Consider the following 26,935-nt stretch of genomic DNA (forward strand, 5'->3'; position numbering starts at 1 on the left):
CCGGCACTCACCAACCGGAGAGGCTTGTCTGCTCACCTGCCGGGGCGGGCAGGGCTGGGAGCTGAGGCTGGGGCTTTGGTCGGATCCCAGGGAGAGGACTGGGGTTGGCGGCGTGAACACAGCCTGCAGGGGGTTAGTGCGCCACGGCTAGCTGGGAGGGAGTCCGGGGAAAAGTCTGGACCTGCCTAAGAGACAAGAGACTTTTTCTTCCCTCTTTGTTTCCTGGTGCGCGAGGAGAAGGGATTAAGATCGCCGCTTAAAGGAGCTCCAGAGACGGTCGTGAGCCGCGGCTAACAGCGCGGACCCCAGAGACGGGCATGAGACGCTAAGGCTGCTGCTGCCGCCACCAAGAAGCCTGTGTGCAAGCACAGGTCACTATCCACACCCCCCTTCCGGGGAGCCTGTGCAGCCCGCCACTGCCAGGGTCCCGGGATCCAGGGACAACTTACCCGGGAGAACGCATGGCGCGCCTCACGCTGGTGCAACGTCACGCCGCCTCTGACGCCACAGGCTCACCCCGCACTCCGTGCCCCTCCCTCCTCCCGGCCTGAGTGAGCCAAGCCCCCGAATCAGCGGCTCCTTTAACCCCGTCCTGTCTGAGCGAAGAACAGACGCCCTCCAGCGACCTACACGCAGAGGTGGGGCCAAATCCAAAGCTGAACCCCGGGAGCTGTGAGAACAAAGAAGAGAAAGGGAAATCTCTCCCAGCAGCCTCAGGAGCAGTGGATTAAAGCTCCACAATCAACTTGATGTACCTGCATCTGTGGAATACATGAATAGACAACCAATCATCCCAAAATGAGGAGGTGGACGTTGAGAGCAAGATTTATTATTTTTTCCCCTTTTCCTCTTTTTGTGAGTGTGTATGTGTATGCTTCTGTGTGAGATTTTGTCTGTAGAGCGTTGCTTTCACCATTTGTCCTAGGGTTCTATCCGTCCTTTTTTTTTTTTTTTTTACTTAAAAAATTTTTTTTTCTTAATAATTATTTTTTATTTTAATGACTTTATTTTATTTTACCTTACTTTATTTTATTTTCTTTTATCCTCTTTCTTTCCTTCTACTTTTTCTACCTTTTCTTCTGAGCCGTGTGGATGAAAGGCTCTTGGTGCTGCAGCCAGCAGTCAGTGCTGTGCCTCTGAGGTCGGAGAGCCAACTTCAGGACACTGATCCACAAGAGACCTCCCAGCTCCACATAATATCAAACGCCGAAAGTCTCCAAGAGATCTCCATCTCAACACCAGCACCCAGCTTCACTCAACGACCAGCAAGCTACAGTGCCGGACACCCTATGCCAAACAACTAGCAAGACAGGAACAGAACCCCACCCATTAGCAGAGAGGCTTCCTAAAATCATAATAAGGCCATGGACACCCCAAAACACACCACCAGACGTGGACCTGCCCACCAGAAAGACAAGATCCAGCCTCATCCACCAGAACACAAGTCCAGGAAGCACAGAGAGTCCCATACAGGATAAATCCAAGGAGAAACATGCCAAGACACATATTAATCAAACTGTCAAAAATTAAATACAAAGAAAACATATTAAAAGCAGCAAGGGAAAAACAACAAATAACACACAAGGGAATCCCCATAAGGTTAACAGCTGATCTTTCAGCAGAAACTCTGCAAGCCAGAAGGGACCTGCAGGACATATTTAAAGTGATGAAGGAGAAAAACCTGCAACCAAGATTACTCTACCCAGCAAGGATCTCATTCAGATTTGATGGAGAAATTAAAACCTTTACAGACAAGCAAAAGCTGAGAGAGTTCAGCACCACCAAACCAGCTTTACAACAACTGCTAAAGGAACTTCTCTAGGCAAGCAGCACAAGAGAAGGAAAAGACCTACAATAACGAACCCAAAACAATTAAGAAAATGGGAATAGGAACATACATATCGACAATTACCTTAACTGTAAATGGATTAAATGCTCCCACCAAAAGACACAGACTGGCTGAATGGATACAAAAACAAGACCCATATATATGCTGTCTACAAGAGACCCACTTCAGACCTGGAGACACATACAGACTGAAAGTGAGGGGATGGAAAAAGATATTCCATGCAAATGGAAACCAAAAGAAAGCTGGAGTAGCAATTCTCATATCAGACAAAATAGACTTTAAAATAAAGACTATTAGAAGAGACAAAGAAGAACACTACATAATAATCAAGGGATCAATCCAAGGAGAAGATATAACAATTGTAAGTATTTATGCACCCAACATAGGAGCACCTAAGTGCATAAGGCAAATAGTAACAGCCATAAAAGGGGAAATCGACAGTAACACATTCATAGTAGGGGACTTTATCACCCCACTTTCACCGATGGACAGATCATCCAAAATGAAAATAAATAAGGAAACACAAGCTTTAAATGATACATTAAACAAGATGGACTTAATTTATATTTATAGGACATTCCATCCAAAAACAACAGAATACACATTTTTCTCCAGTGCTCCTGGATCATTCTCCAGGATAGATCATATCTTGGGTCACAAATCAAGCCTTGGTAAATTTAAGAAAATTGAAATTGTATCAAGTATCTTTTCCGACCACAACGCTATGAGACTAGATATCAATTACAGGAAAAGATCTGTAAAAATCACAAACACATGGAGGCTAAACCATACACTACTTAATAACGAAGTGATCACTGAAGAAATCAAAGAGGAAATAAAAAAATACCTAGAAACATATGACAATGGAGACACAATGAACCAAAACCTATGGGATGCAGCAAAAGCAGTTCTAAGAGGGAAGTTTATAGCAATACAATCCTACCTTAAGAAACATGAAACATCTCGAATAAACAACCTAACCTTGCACCTAAAGCAACTAGAGAAAGAAGAACAAAAAAACCCCAAAGTTAGCAGAAGGAAAGAAATCATAAAGATCAGAGCAGAAATAAATGAAAAATAAATAAAGGAAACAATAGCAAAGATCAATAAAACTAAAAGCTGGTTCTTTGAGAAGATAAACAAAATTGATAACCATTAGCCAGACTCATCAAGAAAAAAAGGGAGAAGACTCAAATCAATAGAATTAGAAATGAAAAAGAAGTAACAACTGACACTGCAGAAATACAAAAGATCATGAGAGATTACTACAAGCAACTCTATGCCAATAAAATGGACAACCTGGAATAAATGGACAAATTCTTAGAAATGCACAACCTGCCAAGACTGAATCAGTAAGAAATAGAAAATATGAACAGACCAATCACAAGCACTGAAATTGAATCTGTGATTAAAAAGCCCAGGACCAGATGGCTTCACAGGCGAATTCTATCAAACATTTAGAGAAGAGCTAACACCTATCCTTCTCAAACTCTTCCAAAATATAGCAGAGGGAGGAACACTCCCAAACTCATTCTACGAGGCCACCATCACCCTGATACCAAAACAAGACAAGGATGTCACAAAGAAAGAAAACTACAGGCCAATATCACGGATGAACATAGATGCAAAAATCCTCAACAAAATACTCTCAAACAGAATCCAACAGCACATTAAAAGGATCATACACCATGATCAAGTGGGGTTTATTCCAGGAATGCAAGGATTCTTCAATATACGCAAATCAATCAATGTGATACACCATATTAACAAAGTGAAGGAGAAAAACCATATGATCATCTCAATAGATGCAGAGAAAGCTTTCGACAAAATTCAACACCCATTTATGATAAAAACCCTCCAGAAAGTAGGCACAGAGGGAACTTTCCTCAACATAATAAAGGCCATATATGACAAACCCACAGTCAACATCATCCTCAATGGTGAAAAACTGAAAGCATTTACACTAAGATCAGGAAGAACACAAGGTTGCCCACTCTCACCACTATTATTCAACATAGTTTTGGAAGTTTTAGCCACAGCAATCAGAGAAGAAAAGGAAATAAAAGGAATCGAAATCGGAAAAGAAGAAGTTAAGCTGTCACTGTTTGCAGATGACATGATACTACACATAGAGAATCCTAAAGATGCTACCAGAAAACTACTAGAGCTAATCAATGAATTTGGTAAAGTAGCAGGATACAAAATTAATGCACAGAAGTCTCTGGCATTCCTATACACTAATGATGAAAAATCTGAAAGTGAAAGCAAGAAAACACTCCCATTTACCATTGCAACAAAAAGAATAAAATATCTAGGAATAAACCTACCTAAGGAGACAAAAGACCTGTATGCAGAAAATTATAAGACACTGATGAAAGGTATTAAAGATGATACAAATAGATGGAGAGATATACCATGTTCTTGGATTGGAAGAATCAACATTGTAAAAATGACTCTACTACCCAAAGCAATCTACAGATTCAATGCAATGCCTATCAGACTACCACTGGCATTTTTCACAGAACTAGAACAAAAATTTTCGCAATTTGTATGGAAACCCAAAAGACCCCAAATAGCCAATGCAATCTTGAGAATGAAAAACGGAGCTGGAGGAATCAGGCTCCCTGACTTCAGACTATACTACAAAGCCACAGTAATCAAGACAGTATGGTACTGGCAGAAAATCAGAAATAGAGATCAATGGAACAGGATAGAAAGCCCAGAGATAAACCCATGCACATATGGTCACCTTATCTTTGATAAAGGAGGCAGGATTGTACAGTGGAGAAAGGACAACCTCTTCAATAAATGGTGCTGGGAAAACTGGACAGGTACATGTAAAAGTATGAGATTAGATCACTCCCTAACACCATACACAGAAATAAGCTCAAAATGGATTAAAGACCTAAATGTAAGGCCAGAAACTATCAAACTCTGAGAGGAAAGCATAGGCAGAACACTCTATGACATAAATCACAGCAAGATCCTTTTTGACCCACCTCCTAGAGAAATGGGAATAAATACAAAAATAAACAAATGGGACCTAATGAAACTTCAAAGGTTTTGCACAGCAAAGGAAACCATAAACAAGACGAAAAGACAACCCTCAGAATGGGAGAAAATATTTGCAAATGAAGCAACTGACAAAGGATTAATCTCCAAAATTTACAAGCAGCTCATGCAGCTCAATAACAAGAAAACAAACAACCCAATCCAAAAATGGGCAGAATACCTAAACAGACATTTCTCCAAAGAAGATATACAGACTGCCAACAAACACATGAAAGAATGCTCAACTTCATTAATCACTAGAGAAATGCAAATCAAAACTACAATTGATATCATCTCACACCGGTCAGAATGGCCATCATCAAAAAATCTACAAACAATGAATGGTGGTGAGGGTGTGGAGAAAAGGGAACCCTCTTGCACTGCTGGTGGGAATATGAATTGGTACAGCCACTATGGAGAACAGTATGGAGGTTCCTTAAAAAACTACAAATAGAACTACCATATGACCCAGCAATCCCACTACTGGGCATATACCCTGAGAAAACCATAATTCAAGAAGAGTCATGTACCAAAATGTTCATTGCAGCTCTATTTACAATAGCCCAGAGATGGAAACAACCTAAGTGTCCATCATCGGACGAATGGATAAAGAAGATGTGGCACATATATACAATGGCATATTACTCAGCCATAAAAAGAAACGAAATTGAGCTATTATTAATGAGGTAGATGCACCTAGAGTCTGTCATACAGAGTGAAGTAAGTCAGAAAGAGAAAGACAAATACCATAGGCTAACATATATATATGGAATCTAAGAAAAAAATGTCATGAAGAACCTAGGGGTAAGACGGGAATAAAGACACAGACCTACTAGAGAATGGACTTGAGGATATGGGGAGGGGGAAGGGTAAACTGGGACAAAGCGAGAGAGTGGCATGGACATATATACACTACCAAACGTAAAATAGATAGCTAGTGGGAAGCAGCCTCATAGCACAGGGAGATCAGCTCGGTGCTTTGTGACCACCTAGAGGGATGGGATAGGGAGGGTGGGAGGGAGGGAGACGCAAGAGGGAAGAGATATGGGAACATATGTATATGTATAACTGATTCACTTTGTTATAAAGCAGGAACTAACACACCATTGTAAAGCAATTTTACTCCAATAAAGATGTAAAAATAATAATAATAATCACCACATGAATAAACATCATATGTATAATATATTATGTCGCATATATAATAGTCATTGAATGACTGATATGTTTGAATGCTCACCATGTATCAAGCTCTGTGTGAAAGCTTTACATGGTGTACATACCCTGTTTAATTCTTACCACAATCCTTGTGAGACAGTTACTGGCACTGTGCCGATTTTTACAGATGAGGAAGTTGAAAGTCTGGAAGGGTAAGTAACTGTATTCAAGGACACACAGTTAATAAATGGCAGAGCTAGAATTCAAACCCAGGCAGTGTGACTCCATAGCCTGAGCTCTTTGACAATGTAGTACTACTTCATGCATACTTCAGCACACATAGGGAAAAAAAAGACTAGGAGAAAAAACACCAGTATGTTACCAGTACCTCATCTCTGGCTGATAGGACAAAAAGGGATTGGTACTTTCTTCTTTTGCTTTGCTTTATGTTCCAAATTCCCTACAATAATTATGCATTGCTTAATTAATTAATTGCTTAGTCTAACCCCTTGCTCTGCCTTTGCCCCTACACTCTCTGCCTCCCAGCAAACCATCCCCCCACCATGCCTCACCCCTATCTTTCACTCACAGAGCCTATAGGCTCAGTACGGCATCACTGCAACACCCACTGCGACAGCTGGGGGGCGGGTGGGGGGAGTCCGTGTGCAGAGTCCTTGCAGCATGCAGGATTCAGGGACAAACCACAACAGCACTCTCCTCTGTGACATCTTCACTTCCCTCTTCGGTTACAGACCCCAAGCTGATCACACCACTTTAATAAGGCCCTGATCAATGCTAAGGAGTTATTTTATGATTCCTGCAGGTTGTATGCCTGTTATTATTACACATCACAGCATCACATTAGCTTTCAAAAAACAAACCAGCATTGATTTGCTGACTCACTCTATGGTCTCCTATGACGCCTAGATCTTTCCATTATGTTTGCATCTCCAGGCAAGGAGAGAATTGATTTCCTGTCCAGCCCTCCATAAGAGGTTCCTGTTCACTCGCTCTTCCCAATCTCCCCCCCACCCTCCTATCCTCTGTAATGAAATTGGAGAAATGTGGAAAGCAACAAAACCCTGAGGTCTAGTTGTTACATCCTTGAAAAACAACAATCAAAATAACAAAAGCATCACAAGAAGTAAACTAAAGGCTTTTGCCTACTTTCCACCAGACCTCTCCAATTTTTGATTTAAAAACTTTACAGCCAAAATTACAGTTATTTTATAAGCTGTAAGTCAATACAGTGGGGTAGTTAAGAGCTTAAGTTATGGAATCAGAGAGATCTGGACCTAAAAGTCAGTTCCCAAATCTCTTAGCTGTGTTATCTTGAACAAATCACTTTGCCTCTTGAGACCTCAGTCTTACCACCTGCAAAATGGGAGTAATTATAGTACAGTCAGTTCTGCAGCAATGTGGTGTATCACCGTTTTACACGTTAGATGGTTAAGAAATACATAAATACTACAATAAAGGTGGCACTTTAAAAAGACCTGATATCTACCTATGGAAGCAGCTGTTGGGAGAGCTGCAGCTTGTGAGTTCTTTTGCCGTGGTGGAGGGTGATCTGGAAGCAAACAGAAATTTATAAAGCAGATGTGGGCGGGCGTGGCTCATATCACACACAGTGAACTAAGAGAGCTGGTGGACATTTGAATTGTGTGTGTGTGTGTGTGTGTGTGTGTGTGCACGAGCGCACACACATGCCTGCATGCGCACGCTTTGCGTACCACCATGTGGCTCAGTTCAGCTGCGTGCAGTTTCCCGTGTTCACCAAGAATTTCTCGTGGAAGAGATCACGCACAAGCAAGCACGAAGTCCATGCTATGCTCAAATTGCTCCCTAATACATCAATCGCATTAGAACAAATGCACATTTTTCAAAACTAGAGTTTATAGCAGAACTGACTGTACCAAACTCTCGGCTTGGGAAGATTACATGAAATAATGCCTTTAGCAAAAAGCCTGGCACCTGGTAAGCTCCCAGTAAATGACAGCTGCAGTTATCAAAAGCAGCACTAGTAGCTCAAACCAATGGGGCCCTACAGTGCCTGCAGGTAGAACCTGGAACCACTTGGATGTGGGTTTTCCTTCACACATCTGATGAGAGGCGACAAAAGTCTAGTAAAGCTCATGTCTGTTCAGATTCACTTTTCCCCACACCCTACCTGCTAACCAAGGGCCTGTAACATTTGCAGTTAATTCTAGAACATCTTCTATGGCCCTAGAGCGCCAAGCAGTGGCTAAGCAGTGCAGGGTTTACAAGAAGAGCCATGGCCCCAGCCCTTTGGTCTAAAAGAGTCTCCTCTGATGGTCAGTGGGAAGGGTGAGGCATATGGGGAGCCAGGGGGGTCTGGCTGAAGGGTTTCCAATAAGCAACAGAGACACATTGTTGCTTCTGGAGCAGGGCAGTGACAGGATCGGAGCCATTGTTTAGAGCAGGCGTCAGCAAACTTTGTCTATAAGAGGCCAGATCGTAAGTTTTTAGGCTTTGCAGGCCGTATGATCTCTGTCACAACTGATCAAATCTGCTATTGTAGCAAGGAAGAAGCCATAGACAATACATACATGAATAAACATGGCTGGGTTCCAGTAAAACTTTATTTACAAATCAGACAGTGAGCAAGATCTGGTGTTTAGGCCATAGTTTGCCTATCTCTGCTATAGAGAAGTCCTATCTAATAGCATTTGGGCCACAAATGCAAGTCACAGAGATCATTTAAAATTTTTCTAGCAGCCACATTTTAAAAAGCCAAAAGAAAGAGGTGTAATTAATTTTAATAGTATATTTTATCTAGCCCAATATATCAAAATTACTGTCATTTCAACATGTAATTAACAAACCAATTATTAAGGAGATATTTTACATTCTTTTTATCATACCAAGTCTTTGAAATCGGTTATGGGTTGAACTGAATTTCTCAAAAAGATGTTAAAGTCCTAACCCCCAGTACCTGTGACTATGACCTCATCTGAAAGAGGGTCTTTGCAGATGATCACGTTAAGGTGAGGTCATTAGGGTGGGCTCTAATCCCGTAGGACTGTTATCCTCATTAAAGGGGGAAACTTGGACACAGAGACAGACACACACAAAGAGAAAAGGCCAAGTAAAGACAAAGGCGGAGGTTGGGGTGACGTAGCAGAAGCCAAGGAATGCCCAACATTGACAGCAAACCACCGGAAGCTAGGGGAGAGGCAGGGAACAGATTCTCCCTTAGAGCCCTCAGAAATAACCAGCCCTGCTGACACCTTGATCTCAGACTTTTAGCCTCCAGACTAGGAGGAAATAGATTTCTGTTGTTTAAGCCACCCAATTTGTGGCACTTTGTTACGGCAGCCCTAGGTAACGAATACGAAATCTAAGTCTTTGTATTTTACATTTACAGCCCAACTCAATTCGTACTAACCACATTCCAAGTGCTTGACAGCCACCCATGGCTACTGGCTACCATACTGGAGAGTGCAGCTTGAGAGAGAGCAATGTGGCTACCCAAAAATCGGTTGACTAGCTTAGGGAAAGAAAGGAGTCAGGGAAACAGGGAGCTTGAGGATTAGGTATAAACAAAGAACTTTTTTAAAACCTTGACCTTCCTTGAAAACGTATTAAATGGGATAATGCTAGGTATTTACTTTCTCTTAATAGTTTGGGGGCCCTCAGGAACTGACCACGGCACAGCCAAGGAGTGCTCCGTTTTCTTTAGCTTTGGCCAAAGTCGTTTCATTCCAGAGTTCTGTTTTTGCTTCTATGGTGTGTGATCATTTTTATCTCCCAACTGATTTCCTTTGAACTCAATATGTGATATTTTCCCTTGAAGTTCATCATTTTATTGATCTTACTCTCCCATTAACTGTATTCGTGCATGCAATATATCATCTGAAGTGACAGGAAGATGGTAACAAAAAGTCAAGTTCCATTTTTGATATTTGACTTCTGACAGCTTTCAAGCTCCTTTCCCCTTTTTGCCTTTTGCCCCCCATCTAGCAAGCCAATAAGAAAGGCTGGGCACTCTCTCCCCCAGTGCTGGTGAGAAAGTTCAAACCCAAAACACCCCAACCCAACCCACGTGCGGGAATCTTCACCACGGCTCCATCTTCTACCCACACTAAAAACCAGAGCCACTCACCCGCTCCTTCGCTCAAGCCAAGTGGATGGGCTTGAATGCCTGCCCTACTCTCCCCGGAAAGCCTCGCGATATGAATAATAAACCTTTTCACAGCCTCTTGGTGCATGTGTGACATCATCACCTCAATATCCGAACCAATTTGGGGTGGGGGGTGGGGGGTATGATACTGCCCTTCCGTGGAGGAACTCCAAGACAGTTGGTGCCGAGAGCAGTATCGTCTAAAAGATGCCCGACGCCTCCTGGAGCTCTTTCTTCTGTTGTTTTCAGTGAACTACCTGGATCCACAGCCTGCTGGCAGATCTACTCTGAGCTGCTATCTACTGCCTGCTGCCTAGCGTGCTCTTTGAACTGTGCTGCTGCCTGCTGGTGAGCTTGCATTGGAGTTGCTGCTGCATTTAATAAGCCCTAGCAAGCCTCGGTCACTGATTTAACCTACCCAAGTCAGAAGTTTTGCATTTAGGGCCAAGGCTATGGGACTGGGACCCTTCTTACAGTGGCCCTGAGTTGGGTATCTCAGCGTGGACCTACCTGTCTCAGATTGAGTCACGTGTCTCAGTTCCTGCACAAGCTATGACTGATGCTAGACTCAGGGGAACGACTCTCACCCTGTGATTGTTGGGTGTATATTTCAACCAGGCACTGGTCCTATTCTATACAGCGTCCAGGGAAAAGACTGATGATGTGCGATGTGATGGTCACGGGTGGTCACTGGTGTAAAGGAGAACAGTTGCCACGTGGAGTGCTGAGGTCACGTTCCTAAAACCAGATGGCGTATTAGGACCCTACATGCCTCTGGTGCGACAAGCGTCTTGATCGCCAATAGGGGAAAACCCCCCTGGTCCCCCTGTGGCATAGACCGTTATGAAAAGCATCCTGAATGCTTTGTTCCCAACCCTCTTAAAGAACCAGAGGACACCATCGCCTTATTAGACGATTGTAGAATGGATCAATGAAGACTCTGGGTCCTACTGAGTGCCACATCTAATCAACACACCAAGAGGTTAATTCAGACTCAACTTAAGCCCAGAGCGTCTAGACCCAGTAAAACAATAATTGCCTTAAGGAAGGTCGCTAACCCTGACCAGGGTAGAGAGGGGTCCTCCAATACAAGGTATATCCAGTAAGGACCAAAACAAACAAACAAAAAGAAACCAAAAAAAAAAAATTGATGTGGGGCGGGGGGAGGAGAGAAACTGAAACAGAGGCCTGCAGTTTGACCCAATCGTATATCCAGATTGTATGAAAACGATTTATGCAACAGAAAGGTAAAAGTTTGCTGGTTGGCTTTGCACTTCTCAAACAGGTTCTAAATTAACTTTAACGTCTGCTGAAATGCACCAATTGGCAAACTTTCATGGCCTTAATTGATACTGGGGCCCAAATTACAGTTGTACCTGTAAGTCTCACTAAATTTAAACAAGGTATCCTCTATACTCTTAGGGAATTACCAAACATCAAGTATAGGGAGAAATGGTGTGCCTCATCTTAACCATCGGAACCGCTGCCTTGACTAAATTCCCCACGGTCACAGGGCCCATTGCCCTAACGTATCCCACAGTGGGCACGGATGCTCCAATCCAATGAGTAATAAATTGAAATAAAATTAAATATTTGGTATTTACAACTGGTGTGACAGAAACAGAACCACATGGACCTCCTCCCTGATTAAAATCAGCCAAGGGAAGACATACATGGGGCCAAGTCCAGGAAAGTTCCAAATGTGGAGCTTCCAGCTGTCCTCTCTCCACAGAGTCATGGACAGCATTCCTTTCCTGGCACCAGTATGTGACGATACACATGGAGTATAGCCCATCAGGGAAGCTCACCTGAGCCTTGAGTCCAGAGTCTTTACTGGGGCTTGACTGCATAAGCCTGGCTGGCCATCCATGTGGCTGACCTCAATCTCCAGCCCCTCCAGAAGTCAAGTGATACCCCATGACCCAAAGCTCCCACACTAAATCAGACTGTTAGTGTGGCCCAAGGCCCTGAGACAAACAAAGATATTCCTATCAGGCATGGCATTTCAAGGGCTTAGATATTAACTCCAAGAAGCTGAGGGCAAAGGTTGGACCTGTCTTTGGGCAAGATTAAATTCTTTACTACACAGCTCTCATAACTAATATTATTGAAATTACTGGATCCAATCCACCAATCAACGACTGGAAAATGTTTTGCTATGAAATATTTGGTGAATGTGTTCTATTCAGCGGCTATTTCCACAGTCTCTCAGCTGAAGTTTGCCCTCATCTTCAAAGAGACATAATACACCTGACCCAGCTACACACGGAGTATCTCAGCAACCCTGCCATTGCACACAATCTGTGCAGGGAAGATCTCAACAGCATCCAACTTTCCTTAGGAGCACAGGTATAATATCCCACTGATGACATCTTCCCCTGAAGGGATTCATCTGACACACTCATTCAGGACACAAAAATATTCACAAAGGAGCTCACAAAACGGGATGAGCCACTGCCCCACACCGAGTACTAAGCAGGCCCTGCCATTTGGTTAAACTCCTGGGAATCATTTGGCCAGCCAAGGGCCACTCCACCCTGACACTGTCAAGAAACCACTACTGACCCTTTCAGCACCCACATCACTCAAACAAGCTGAACAACTTTGAGGCACTTTGGGGTTCCCAAGGCGACGTATTCTTTGTCTACAAATTTTACTTAAGCCCACTTATGCTGTTACTTACAAATCAGCCCACCTTGAATGAGGTTCCCACCAACAAAAGGCTCTAGAATGTGTCCAAACTGCAAGACAACAGGCAATCCCATTAGTGTCTTCCAGAGAGTCCTTCACTGTAGAGGCTTCAGCAACCTCCTCTCATGCCTTCTGCAGTCTCTTGACCACCTAGGATGGCTACAAGTTGTCTATGGAAAAAACCTTTCTTTTTTCTGGTGCAAACACTGTTCGCCTCAGCCCCACGCTACATGCATTAGAGCAACAACTGCTGGCTATCCGAGCACACAGGGCCCTTCTGAAGATGGAGACTCTCCCAGGAGACTCTCTGCACCCAGGTGCCCGGGATGCTTTTGATCATGGCAGCGGCACCCCTCCTTATTGAAATGAAAATGATATTTACATGATGGGGCCAAACCTGGGCCCTCTGGCGTATCCCACCTATAGGAATGTGTGGCCGCCTCCGTCCTCAGGCCCCTGACAGATCCAACGGTGCTGAAGGAGACTACCCCTGTCCCAGATTCAACGATCACCTGGGGAGCCCCTTGGGATCAACTACAGATCCGAAAAGGGAGTTTGTACACTTTACAGATAGCAGCGCTGCTGTTCATCATCTAAACTAGATGTCCCTAATCAGGGACAGGACCCAAGTGTCATCAAAACTGACCCAACTGCAGGCCATCATCTTAGCACTAGAGGATACCCTGGCCAACAATCGGTCCCATCTGCAATTTTTTTTTTACAGACTCTTGGGCCACTGCCAATGGTCTGGCCGCCTGGTCTGACCAATGGCTACAACAATTCCTTATCCAAGGTTGCCTATTTGGGGTAAAGAACTCTGGGAATTTATTGCCTCACAGATACCGGAAATATAAATCAAGGTCACACATGTCTTTGCATGCATTTAACGCTACAATACAAGGTCTCAGCAAGGCATTCCTTATCCTCTTCAGAGTTCCACACAGCACTGATAGTGAACGAGGCATTCATCTCACTTCTCAGCACACACAATGCTGGGCTCTCGAACAAGGTATCCAAAGGAACGTTCATGACCCTCACCGGTCTCAGGCTGCAGGCCGCACAGAGCACCTTAATGGCTTTACTTAAACAAGTTCAAGTTCAATGAAATGAAATATGGCACAATTCAGTCATCAGTGAAACATCAGAGATCAACTGTAATAAAGATTATGACGTGACGTTATCCACGTTTTATGTTTGATCGCTGATGGCTTTCCGGCCCCACCTCCCCTTTCTCTTTTGCCCCACGTTTGCACAAGTCCAGAAGAAAGTCCAGGTGATCCCTCCTTTCGTGCCAGCAGGGAAGTTCAAGCCATCAAAACCTCAGGGAACCCTCACCCCTACCCCATGCCCTAATCACAATGAAACCAAATAAAACCACGAGCCTCTTCCTTCATTCAAGTTAAATGGACGTGCTTGGGAGCCTGCCCTGCTTGCCCCAGAAAGCCTCACGATGGAATGGCTGTTTCATTCCATCCTGGCACATGTATGATATCATCAGCCTTGACTTCAAAACCAATCTGAGGCAAAGAGTTGATTCCATCCTCCTCAGGGCAACCACAAAACAGAGATTCTATCAATTAATAACTAATATAAAATGTACCATCCCATTTCTGATGAAAGCCAACCGCACCTCCAGAAGTAATTGACTTCTAGTCACAAAGGGGGATTTTTGCCACTGTATCCATGAGGAAAGAAGACATTTTAGAAGCTTATATAACATGTCACATACCTCCCCCACTCCCACTTAGGTACAGATTAATTTCCCCTTAAATATATTTGCAAAAGCTTACTTTTCTAGCCAGGCAGGAAAGAATGCAACATTCAAAGTCATCATCTGTACAGAAATCCTGATAAAGAGTTTTAAAAAACTGCAAAGTCACAGCTAGCCTGGTATTGTTAATCCTTGAAAAGGAGAGTCAGCGTTGCCCAAGAAAGCTTTGTTAATACGATAACCATGACACACTTGGCCAACAACAACAACAAAAAGTAACCGTAGTAGGATTGAAATCCTGAGTAGGTTTTATAGAAATGAAGGGTCTGTAAGAGGTTATACAGTGAAAATGATATTGACAAATGCCATGGCAACCAAAACTGCTTGTCACCTTGTGAAAATTAAAATCTTCCTGATGGGGCTTCCCTGGTGGCGCAGTGGTTGAGAGTCAACCTGCCGATGCAGGGGACACGGGTTCGTGCCCTGGTCTGGGAAGATCCCACATGCCGCGGAGTGGCTGGGCCCGTGAGCCATGGCCGCTGAGCCTGCGCGTCCGGAGCCTGTGCTCCGCAATGGGAGAGGCCACAGCAGTGAGAGGCCCGCGTACCGCAAAAAATAAATAAAATAAAATAAAATAAAATCTTCCCGATGGTCAGGCATTTGGTGTGTGTCTGTAAATGAGTGTATGAATAAAAAGCTTCCCTCGAAATAAAAGCCATTCCAGGGCTGCTAGCACTGTTCAGGAAAGGGGGAACTTCGATTCTGGAAATGGCTGTTTTGCAGTCTAATCCTCCACAGAAGATATCAATTTCAGCTTCCGATGAAAACAGAAAGGAGAAATCTGTATTCATGTGAGCATGTTGTGTGGAAAGGCGCCTCCAGAGCCAGCCACTGCACCGTGCGCTCGTCAGCCACGCCGTGCTCCCAGGCAGGGCTCTGCAGAGATACTGTATTTCCGCACAACGAGATTTCGCTTTCTCCCTTTGCCAAACACTGACCACAGCCCTCACTCACAGAGTTCTTTCTGGGTCTAACTTCCATGCTTCTTGCCCTGGTTTCAGTGCTTCTCATTTTTCTGGAGATTGTTTTCCTTCTACCTTATTGGTAGATTTGATGATGGTTCAGCATCCTGTCAGCTTTGAGATAAGTCCTCAGCTCTTTAATCCAGCCTTGTCCGTGGCTTTATAAACTCAGAAATATTTCCATTCCATCACTACGTTCACCCTGACATTAGTCCCTCTGGAACATAAGTACTCCTCTCTCTCTCCTAGAGTCACTGCGCTTTGCTATTCCCATGTGGAAGGAATTCTAATGGAAGGCTTCTTTCTCCCTCTGCTTCTCCCCTCCCCGCCTCCACACACACGTGAGACTTCTCAGGACCCACATTCTCCACAAAGCAGAAAGCACTACAATAACTTGAACGCTTCCAATGAGTTGTCCACTGGATGACCCCCTCTGATCCCCATTCAGCCCTACAGGTTGTCATCCCTCTTCTCCGTATGAGGAAACTGAGGCTGAGAATCAGAGGGGAACCCTTGCAGTACTAGTGCTCTTCGCAACTGAGATCCCCAGCTTAACTCTTAGCTGCCCCCAGCACTCCTGCAGCCTCAGGCTGCCACAGCTCCCCACCATCAGGCCTGGAGATCAAAGGCAGGGTCACAGGGGGCCAGGCCACTCCCTCCATGCCTCCCACCTTGAAAAGCGCTACTAACGACATGAAAATAGCCAATGGCCCTTTCTGGGGGTCCAGCCTGAGGCCCACCAACCAACCCCATCTTCCAAGAAGACCAAGTACACGAAACAAACGAACCAGTGCCCCTTTGGCTCTCTGTCTCCTTCTCTCAGGGGTCCAGCTCACGTCCCGCTAAAGCAGAGGTATATAGGCCTGTGCTAAGTCCTGAGCAGTGGGAATCTTCTTCAATATTTTCCTGGTATTCCCTCCCAAGTCTTCCCCTTGCAAGGAGGTTGCACAGTTACACAGAGGAGCAAGCGTTTGAACACCGGCAGAAGAAATCAAGTTTGAGCTTTGAACTTTGCACATGTGCAACAATAAAATTAAAAATATAGAGGACAGGTGATGAAAAAAGAAAAAGAAGATAAATGCACATTTAAGAAGACCCACACAATGGGAGTGCTCCTGTAAGCCTTGGGTTTTCTTAAAAGTGACATGCAATTGTTTCTTGCAATTGTATTTCTCTTATCATTTTCTCTCTCCAACCTCTTACAGATCTGCCTTTCACAGAAAACACATTTGGTGATGGGTACTGAATTGGAACACTCTACTTGTGATAAACCTGTCCTGCCGAGTTTATATAAAAGGAGAGGAGAGGGGAGAAAAAAACTCAAGTAAGAGAAGATAATACCATAATTGAGACAATAATAATTCTTCTTCTTACTTTTGCCGTTAAAAACATTTTAACACTTTAAGGGATGAATACATAGCCTCCCAGCCTCTGCTATTCAATAATACAATTCATTACGAGGGAGCAGAGAGAAATCTCCGTGGCATTAAGAACACCGAGCAAGGGGGAAATGAAGGCCGGTGTTACAAGCCCTATGGCCAAATTCAGAAATGAATGATAATTAGATTGCAGTTCAAAATGCGCAGGCGATCCAGACACACTTTTTAATCCCATCCACATCTGCAGAAGGAAGAGGCAGACGACGCCTGGAATGCTGTCTTTCAAAAGTATTAATGATGCACTATAAATTTCGTCCACGTATTAATAATTCAGTCCTGATTAAACGCCGGTGCTGATAGCAACCCACATTTCGACACAGCGGGCCCTCGCAAATTTATTTTCCCTTTGTTAAATCCCGTTTACTTAATAGTTTGTTGAGACATCGACTGAAGCTGCGCGGGGGTGAAAATCCATTTCTACGTCTGATCAGATACAGGGTTTTCTAAACGGCAGCGCCGCGTTCCACTGACACGCGGGCATCTCGCCGGCTTCCCGGGGCTGCAGATTACGTTTAGTTTCCAGTTGGTGACCAGAGGGAGAACCCCCCTTTCTCCTCCGAGTGCTTCCCCAAACGCAAATGGTGGCGAGGGCAGCAGATGGCAGCGACCTGGGCGCTGCAGGATGGGGGCTGGCAGTGGCACCGTCTGAACAGGACGGGCACCGTGGTCCCGAGGGGGCGCGGTGGGAACCCGGGCTGTGTTCTCCTGCAGGAGCCGCCATCGGGAGGAGACGGCGCCCTCGGGGCAAAGGCCTAGCGCCCAGAGAGCGCCCCGTTTTAGGCACAGTTTTGCTAAAGAAATAAAAGCCACGGAGCGCCCCTGGGTCTGCGCCCTGTGGTCCAGGGGGAACTCAGGACACCCGGGAAGGGAGGTGGAGGCGCGCGGCGGTGCCAGGGATCTTCGCAATCATCTTCTCTGGGTCGGGGCGGGCTGGGGGCGCGGGCACCCGCGCAGTGACCGCTCCGGGGCACCAGAGGGCGCCATGCGCACAGCTTGCTTGCGCCGCGAGCCGGGCACCGGCGGGGAGTTGGGGGCCTCCGGGAGGGCAGGGACAGGAGCGAGTCTTAACCTGCCTGCCCGCCCGCCTGAACAACCGGCCCTCCCCCGCCCCGGTAGCGCGCGGCCCCGGGCCTCCCTCTGCAGCCCACAGGGAGGGGCCTGCCCTTCTCGGAAACATCCGATCAGATAACATCTGATGACAACCCAGCAAAACGCAAATGAAGGAGGGGGAAGCATCCATATCACCTACGGGAGCTCAAGCAAATGTCATTTTTAAACTGCTGAGGATGAGCAATTGCCGTCAGACCCTATCCTGCCGCACCTCACAAATCCCTTAGAGCTGGCTGCGTCCTGAGGTAGACCCCAACTCCGAGACGCAAGGTGCCAAACACCACGGGGGCGTCCTGGAGGGATGCACAGAACTGCATCACAATTATCCAAATAGCGCCTACTATTTGCCATTGCTGCTCTGAGTACTTTCACATCAATCATTTTATTTAATCCTCAAAACAATCCCACAAGGCATCCTTCGCCTCACTTTACAGATGCAGAAACTGCAGCTCAGAAGGGGTATAGAATCTGTCCGAGGTCATACGAAAACCACGTTCTTTTCACCGTCCACACCACCTCCCTGATAGGGAACACAGCTGGCCAAATGACTACTTACACACCCCTTCAAGCCAGCAAGAAATACTGGAGCTAAAAGTATGTATATGAGTTCATAAAGCTAACCCTGGCTCTAATCCTTTTTCACTTTGGAAATAACCCCCAAACCTTCCTCCAGTGTCCTTTGAATGCTGTACCTCAGCCTCGCTGAAGAAAGCCTTCCCCACTTGAGTTAGGAAGTGATTGCACACACCAGGAGCCACAGTGGCCCCAGACACCCAGTGTCTTTTAGACTCTCAGGCATGGGCTCTTGCCAGCATTTGCAAGATCTGCTTTCTGTGCACAGAGGAATGGAAAAGCATCCAGCAAGTGGTCCAGAGGTATCACCAAGCACACTGGTATGAGCTGCTGATGCCAGGGTCCCACCTCCTTCCAGAAGCCTGTGTCAGCTCCTTCAGCCCACATTAGCTTCTTCTGCCTGGGAGCTCCCCCCAGCACTTAATGTAGGAGCCATCCTGTAGTGACTTGCTTGTTTCCATCTCCTGTTCTCTGATTCTCTCACGTGTGTCCATCTCCCCAGAGAGCTGGCGAGAACCATGGGAGCAGAGGCCATGTCAGCACTGAGCATGTAGCCGCTCTCGGGGACTTGTGAAATTGAATTATTGTTGCATCTCTGCTTACAACATCTATCACTTTCCACCAATTAAACAAGGTGCCCCTGTTTGCTTTTTCTTCTAGCTTTGGGGTTTGTTTATTTGAAACAGTGAGGCCTGCTGACAGGTAGAGTTTATAACAAGACAACAGTAATTGTGAAAATGTGAATTATTTCCTTTGCAAAATGCAATGTTCATTGTGTCCTCTCTTCTTGTTTGGATCCCTGTTTCACATTTCTTTTACACCTGTATTTTGATAACAGGTACTCATCTATACTATAGAAAGCCAAATACAAATGAATATTAATAGGAAACACCACTGTCTGGAAAATTCCCATCTTCTCCACCATTTGCCAGAACGTGCTTAGAGTGTTGTGTAGCAATCAGATGCGCTGGGAGGGCTATCTCTCCCTCTCACTCATAATGCAGTACCCAAACTGGCTGTTACTGATAAGGAATGGAAAAATGGGCAGTGAAGAGGAGGAAGCAAGGATTGATAAGGAAACATGAAGAAAAAGGTGGAATGGGGGGAGGTGCTGGAAACTGGGAAAGCAACGAGGCAGTATGTATATTACAGAACCCAATAACTGGAGAGATGAAGTGTTATGCACTGAATATTTGTGTCCCTCCCCCCAAATTCATATGTCAAAATCCTAACCCCTAATGTGATGGTATTTGGAGGTGGGGCCTTTAGGAGGTGCCCAGGTCACAAAGGTGGAGCCCTCATGAATTGGGTTAGTGCCCTTATAAAAGAAACCTCAGAGAGCTCTCTCATCCCTTCTACCATGTGAGGACACAGTGAGAAGACAGCAGTCTATGAACCAGGAAGCAGGCTGTCACCAGACACTGAATCTATTGCTGCCTTGATCTTGGACTTTCCAGCCTCCAGAACCATGAGAAATAAGTTTCTACTGTTTAATTTCTGTTTTGTTATAGCAGCCCAAAATAAGACACAGAGGAAGGCCTAAAGAGTTGGGACTTCTTGCTAGACCAGGTATGCCACCCAAGCAGTTCCTTCCCAAATGAACACAGAAGCTTCAGAGTTTCCAAATCCACCCCACCATGCTGCCTCAGCTTGAACATGAGTTCCTCAGGCTAGCTAGGTGCTTTGGGTAGAAAAGGACAAAGAGAGTCTCATTCAGGCTTCGTTCTAGTTAATGATCCCCAGTGGCTGCTAACATCACAAAGAGCGAGATGACTGGACATCGTGCATCTCCTGACAGAAGCACATGGCACCATCTCTGAGGAAGTCTTGCCAAAAGGCAAACGAGAGCCTGATCAGACATTGATCCAACTACCAATTTACAGGAAATACAAAGGACAGAGGAACATGTTAAAAGACATCATGGGGATGCAATGAGCAAGATCCAGACTCTGGGAAACTCCACAGAACAAATGATCTCATTTCTTCAACAAATAAATTGGAGAGAGAGAAGGAGAGAGGATATAGGGGAACCTGTAGATTAAAAAGCTTCAATACATATCAAGCAATTGCAATGTGTAGATCTTATTTAGATCCTGACTCTAACAAAACATATAACTAAAAAAATCCTACAGCATCTAAGAGATAACTGGAAATTTTAATCTCATGGGATAGCTTATGGTATTAAAGAATTCTTATTAATTATTTTACATGTGGCAATGGCGTTGTGTCTATGATTGGATTTTTTTTTAAGGCTCCTGTGCTTGATCTAGAGATACATACCCAAGCATTTACAGATGAAATGATAATATCAGAGGCCTGCTTCCAAATGTTCTAGGGGTGAATATTTACAACAGCATTATTCATAATAGACAAAAAGTGGAAACAACCCAAATGCCCATCAGGTAGTGAACGGATAAACAGAATGTGGTATATCCATACAACGGAATACTACTCAGCAATAAAAAATGTACGAACTGCTGACATATGCTACAGCTTCGAAAACATTATGCCAAGTGTACGAAGTTAGAAGCAAAAGCTGCATATTGTATGATTCCATTTATATAAAGTGTCCTGAAAAGGCAAATCTATAGAGAGAGAAAGCAGATTGGTCATTGCAGGGGGCTCAGGGCGAGAAAGAGAGTTCAGGAAAATGAGCACAAGGAATATCTGTGGGGCTGATAAAAAATGTTCTAAAACTGGATGTTGCGATTGGTATTCGTACAACTCTGTACATTTACTAAAAGCCATTGAGTTTTACACTTAAAGTGGGTAAATTTTATAGTTTGTAAATTATGCCTCAATAAAAGCTGTTTTGCTTTTAGTGCTCCAGAGGATGGGAGGAAGGAGTGGGTGGGAATTAAATGAAACAAGATTGGCCATGATAATTGCTTAAGCTGGGTGATTGGTATATGGGGTTTATTAAGCTATCATCTTTAATTTTGCATATGTTTGAGAACTTCCACAGTAAAAAATAATTAAAAAGTGAGAGGAGGAATTTGGAAGTTGAAAGTCATCGGGAGCTAAGGCTTCTCTGGGGACCTGCTACTCTCGCCATTTCTCTTTCTCATGTGTCACATTATCTCTCATGGTGTCTCTGCTCTCTTGCCTGTGCCCCTCAAATGACCAACTGACCAAGGCTCTCAACATTCTCTAGTCCAAATCCCAGAGGGCACTGTCTGCATGGTCTGGCTGATTGCCAAGGCCACTCTTAGGCCAAGCCCTTGGTGCCAGCCTCGGTAGGGACCACTCTTGGGTCAGGCGTCCATTTTTGGTCCAAATAGCCAAGGAAGAAAGGAAAAGAAGGGAAGGAAGGAAGGAAAGATGGGAGGGAGAGAGGGAGGGAGAGAGGAAGGGAGAGAGAAAGAAGAAAGAAAGAAGGAAAGAAGGCAGGTGGAAGGAAGGGGGAAAGAAAGAGAGAAAGGAGGGAGGGAGGAAAGGGAAGGGAAGGGAGGAAGGAAGGAAGAAAAGTGCACACACACACACTGATATGTATATATCTGAGGAGAGGGCTGTGGAATAGGTTCTGCGCTAGAAGTGAAAGTTGAGTCAGACGCTAGCATGTCCCGTCTGGCCCCCACTCCTGTTGCCCACAGAACATAACAGAATGTGTTACCTTTCTGGAACTGCCCCTCCTGGATGTGGCTCTAGCAGTTGAGTCTGAGACCCAGAGCATGGCCTGTCAAACAAGAATGAACAAAAGTGATGGGATGGACCCCAGCCTAGCATTGGATGGCAAAGGTTAAAGAACAAGTCAAACTCTTCTCAAGGGCCCACAAACGTAAGAGTGAACCTAAAGAAAGCCAAGGAATCCCCAGCAACCTACAGTGGTCATTAATTCAGCTTGTCCGGCACCCCTCCTCAGCACCTTTTCCCTGGTAACCTACTCTCAAAGTTTTCTCCCAAAAGTCCTTGACCATAAAGATGATACGAGAGGTCTAAGAAGAAAGAAAGAGAGAGAGAGAGAAAGAAAGAAAGAAAGAAAGGCAGAAAAAAGAGAGAAAGAGAGAGGGAGGGAGGGAGGGAGGGAGGAAGGAAGGAAGGAAGGAAGGAAGGAAGGGAGGGAGGGAGGGAGGGAGGGAAAGAGAGAAAGAAAGAAGGAGGGAGGGAGGAAAAAAAAACTTCTCTGCCTTCTTGTGGTGGGGCAAGTAAGTGATGGTGAGTGGTCTGTTAGCAGCAGGTCACTCCTGGCGCCTCTGGAGTGGTTGAGTATAAACATTTCCTTGGCTATTACCCCATGAGCGTACCTACAACCACCCACAGAAACGGCATGTTGCCTTCGGCAGGGAAAGTGCTACATTTGAGCAAAGAAAGCTATTCAGCCCCCAAGCCCCATTGGCTTGTCCCACTTGAATACACCACAGGCAAAGTAGGACTCTCCTCCTGCCACAGTTACACTTCAGCTGCCACTCCAGCTCTTTGGCTGGGTCAATGCCAGCGGTAAATTCATGATGCCAAACAGATGCCCAAGACTGACACGATGAATTCCAACTAACTGACCCCTTTTTCCTCTGCCTGTGAGCCCCAAAGGAGCATTTCTCTGATGGTACCCCAGTCTAGCCAAAGCCGTTTCACAAGCTCCACCTCTTAGACAGTTACTGCTCACCATGGTGGGTGTGTAGAGCCAGCACTCAACCCAGCTCAGTCTTCAGAAAGGACATTCTGCTTCAAAATGGACCAAACCCAGGTACATTAAGGACGAATCTGCACGCACTGAAGTGCTCTTTGCCCAACTCCTAATCTCCACTCTCTGGATCCCAGCTTCCCCCTCACATGTCCCCTCAGCTCCATTGGCACAGATGAGCAAGCTCTCGCAAAGGAAATCATGTCTCCATCAAGAAAAAAATATCAGGGTGAGAGAGGTTTTCCCTAAGAATGTTCCCCCTCCTATACCATTTACTTTTCCTTAGGCTGCTGCTTTTTTAGGTCACTGGCTCTCTGAGTCTACTCATTTCATCCATTAGTTCTTCACCCTCATTCAAACCACTGCCTTGCATTGGAACATAACTTCGCTCTCAATTGAGCTTTTAGCTTACTCTCCACTCGTCTGCTTTTTCATGGATTCTGGCTGGTATAATAGGAAGCAATGGATTCTCTTCCCCATTTGCCAGCCACAGAAGCACTTCCCAGTGATTCCACATCCACCAGCAAGCCCCCCATCACAGAAAGCTCCTTGACCTGAGATGCCATGAGAATCTGCCCATTGGCCTTCATTCCTTCTCCTTTTACTGCTAGCAGGGCTTAGCACAACCTCTCAGCTATAGAATTACTATCCAAGGGAAAATGACTCCTTCCAGACACAGTCAAGGCTCTGGATCAATTCTGGTGGTTTGTTGATCACCCACACTGGTCCTAGTCCATGAACTCAGAGCATAACCAAGCCGCAAGGGAGGGCGCTGAGCTCAGTGCTGGCCGGGAGCCACCTTCTAGGGCAGGAGCTAGTAACCAAGGATCCCTAGACTCCAGACTGCATGGACTGCCTTCATAGGTCATGAACCCCCTACAACTGGGTTCCAATTGGGGTGTGTGTGTGTGTGTGTGTCCGTGTACATGCATTTTTTGGTGGACAGGGTCCCTAGCTTTCATTAGTTTCTTTCATTAGTTTCAGGGGTCCCTTATTCAGAAACGAAAAAGTTCAGCATCACTGTACTCAAAGAAACACTACGCTTGGTCAACAGTAATCCCCACCCCACCCCTTTAATCGAAAAGATTAAAGAGCCAGAGTACAGGGCTAGGTGTGATGAAACAGAGAATGGAAGTTTGGGACCCTTTTCTCCAGAGCCACATAGCCCAGTCCCAGCCACCAATTCTGATCTAAATCCTGATTCCAGGGTTCAGATACCGGAAGGATCCAGCCATCTTGCCCAAGGCTCACTCGATCTGAATCTAACTCTTTACTCATGGACAGGGGTGCGTGTTGAAAACATAGTAATGGAAATTGAATCATTGGGACCACATTTATACACCCCTGTCCTTCCTATGGGCCAGTCCTCTCATTAAAAGGATGAAACAGCCCAGAGAAGGGAAATGGCCTTCCTACTATCATACAGGAAAACTGTGACTGACACAGGCTAGAAGCCAGGTTCTCTGACACCCCATATTGCCACATAGCACCTATCAGTTTCATCCGTCCTCTCCCTTCACCCTAGGCCACTATGGAAGATGGAGGCCTATCATTAGTAAGAGATACTGATCAGGTCATTTTGAGTAAGGCTTCTAAAATGTTGATCCCGGAATAATCAGGGCCAGCATCCCAGTGGAAGAGGGAAAGCCAAAGAAATCCACCACAGGCTGACTTACTTCATTCTGACCAAATGTGAGCATTCCTTAGGAAAGAATGTGAAAGAGTTAAGTACGGCAATAACCACAGGAGGCATGTAGATAGTTTAGAAAACATCTTATTGAAAATCTAGGGCAATGTGCACCAAGAATCCAAAATATCAGAGACGTTGAAAGAACTATCTTTGGGCAACTAAGGAGCAAAGTAAGAGAGAGCTGAGCAGCATGATAAAATCTCCTTCTTCAAATGGAAAGGTGGCTCAAGCAAAGGGAACCAAGACGCTCCCCAAAAGTCGTGGAGCAGAGGCACCAGAGGAACTGAAGAGGAACCACGCAAGATACCTGAAAGCCAAAGTTAAGAGCCTCTTGAGGTCTAATCTAAGAAGAATGCCAGCAAGAAAATCAGTGGGGACAACTGACAGTTGGGATAACAGCCATGCTTGGGAGGCCAAGAAGTGAACAAACACCAAGCAGGGTACCACTGGGATGTCTGCTCCCCAGCTCCCACTGGAAGTGTCCAAGTCATGAGACCACATAGTAGCAAATGCTGTGGATGTCCAAGGCCTGCAGAATGGCCTAAACGTGCACCCTTCACTAGGACTCAGGGGCAGAGTGTCTCCATGAAACTAGGCCAGAAGGTGCAGTCTGTCCTCACCAACGGCCCCCACAACAAGGCTGCCACGTTGCCAGTACGAGTTCCATTGATAATGGTCCTAAAGACATCCCGGGTCATGGGCTGGCAACACATAATTTTTTAACAAAGGATGAGCTCAATGACCATTTGGAAAACCGTTTACGCAAGATGAATGCATGCCTGGCCGATCTATCAGAAACGTTTAAGCACTAAAATCATGCATGGATAAAAAAAGAGAATGTGAAAACAGAAGATTTTGACATAGTTCCAAACCACCACGGGAGTCAGGGTACCGTCATATCATGGATAAGCGATGGGCACAGGGACAGGAAACAGAGATAAACCTGATTTTCTCTGAGAAGAGAAGTCTAGACACCATGGCCTCCCCCAAAAAACTGATGGAGAGATCTATCTTAACTGACATAGGCGAAAGTTATGTGGAAGAAAGTCAGGCAAAGGGGAGAGGCTTTGCTTCCCACAGCGCAGCCACAGTGCCAGCCTCCGAGCGCCTGTAGCTCCACGTTCACGCGGGGGCTGGTAGGATCGGAACCCCATGCTACACAGAAAACACGAGCCTCTAATGCTGAGAGGAGTTTATGCGGCTGTGCAGAGTGCCGGCGCGGGCGACTCTTCCTGCGGCAGTGTGGGTTTGAGGAGGCGCCTCGCGGGGGTGAGGCGTTTAGGTGCGTGGCCTCCCCACTCTTGTTGGGTAACCCAGACCTTGGAGCCAGATTTGCTGGGTTTGTACCCCAGCCCCAATATTTATGTGCTCTATGGCTTTGGGCAACGCAAGTAGCATGAATCTCCTCAGCACAGAGACAAAGCTTCGGTGAACTCACTGCAGAGCGGTGGGGGAAGCCGGATTCCATGACGACAGAAGCAGGGTTTGTGGCAAGAATCACGGCTTGCAGGCCGCCCCAGGCGGTCTCGTCTTCCTGCAGCTTGTAGACCCTCAGGCTTAGGCGCTGTTTCAAGCACACAGCCTTGAGAGACTAAGGTGTTCTTGAGACCATCTGTACCGAATCTGGGACTGAACCCAGTGAAGACCTCTATATAAACGCTTAAGATTCTGGCAGCACATGTGGAGACCTACTCTTTTAGCCACCGGCTGCTGGAGACAGTCTCATAGACAAAATGCTCCCAAGTCATCCTGTTCTAGCTGAACAGCTACTGCAGACCCTCATAATCTGACTTCAGAATGGAGACCGCCACATTCACTGCCATGCGGCTGACAGAGTCTTGGTGCTCCGGCCGGGTGTCAGGGCTGTGCCTCTGAG

This window comes from Delphinus delphis, chromosome X, assembly GCF_949987515.2.
Source record: "Delphinus delphis chromosome X, mDelDel1.2, whole genome shotgun sequence".
Taxonomy (NCBI): Eukaryota; Metazoa; Chordata; class Mammalia; order Artiodactyla; family Delphinidae; genus Delphinus; species Delphinus delphis.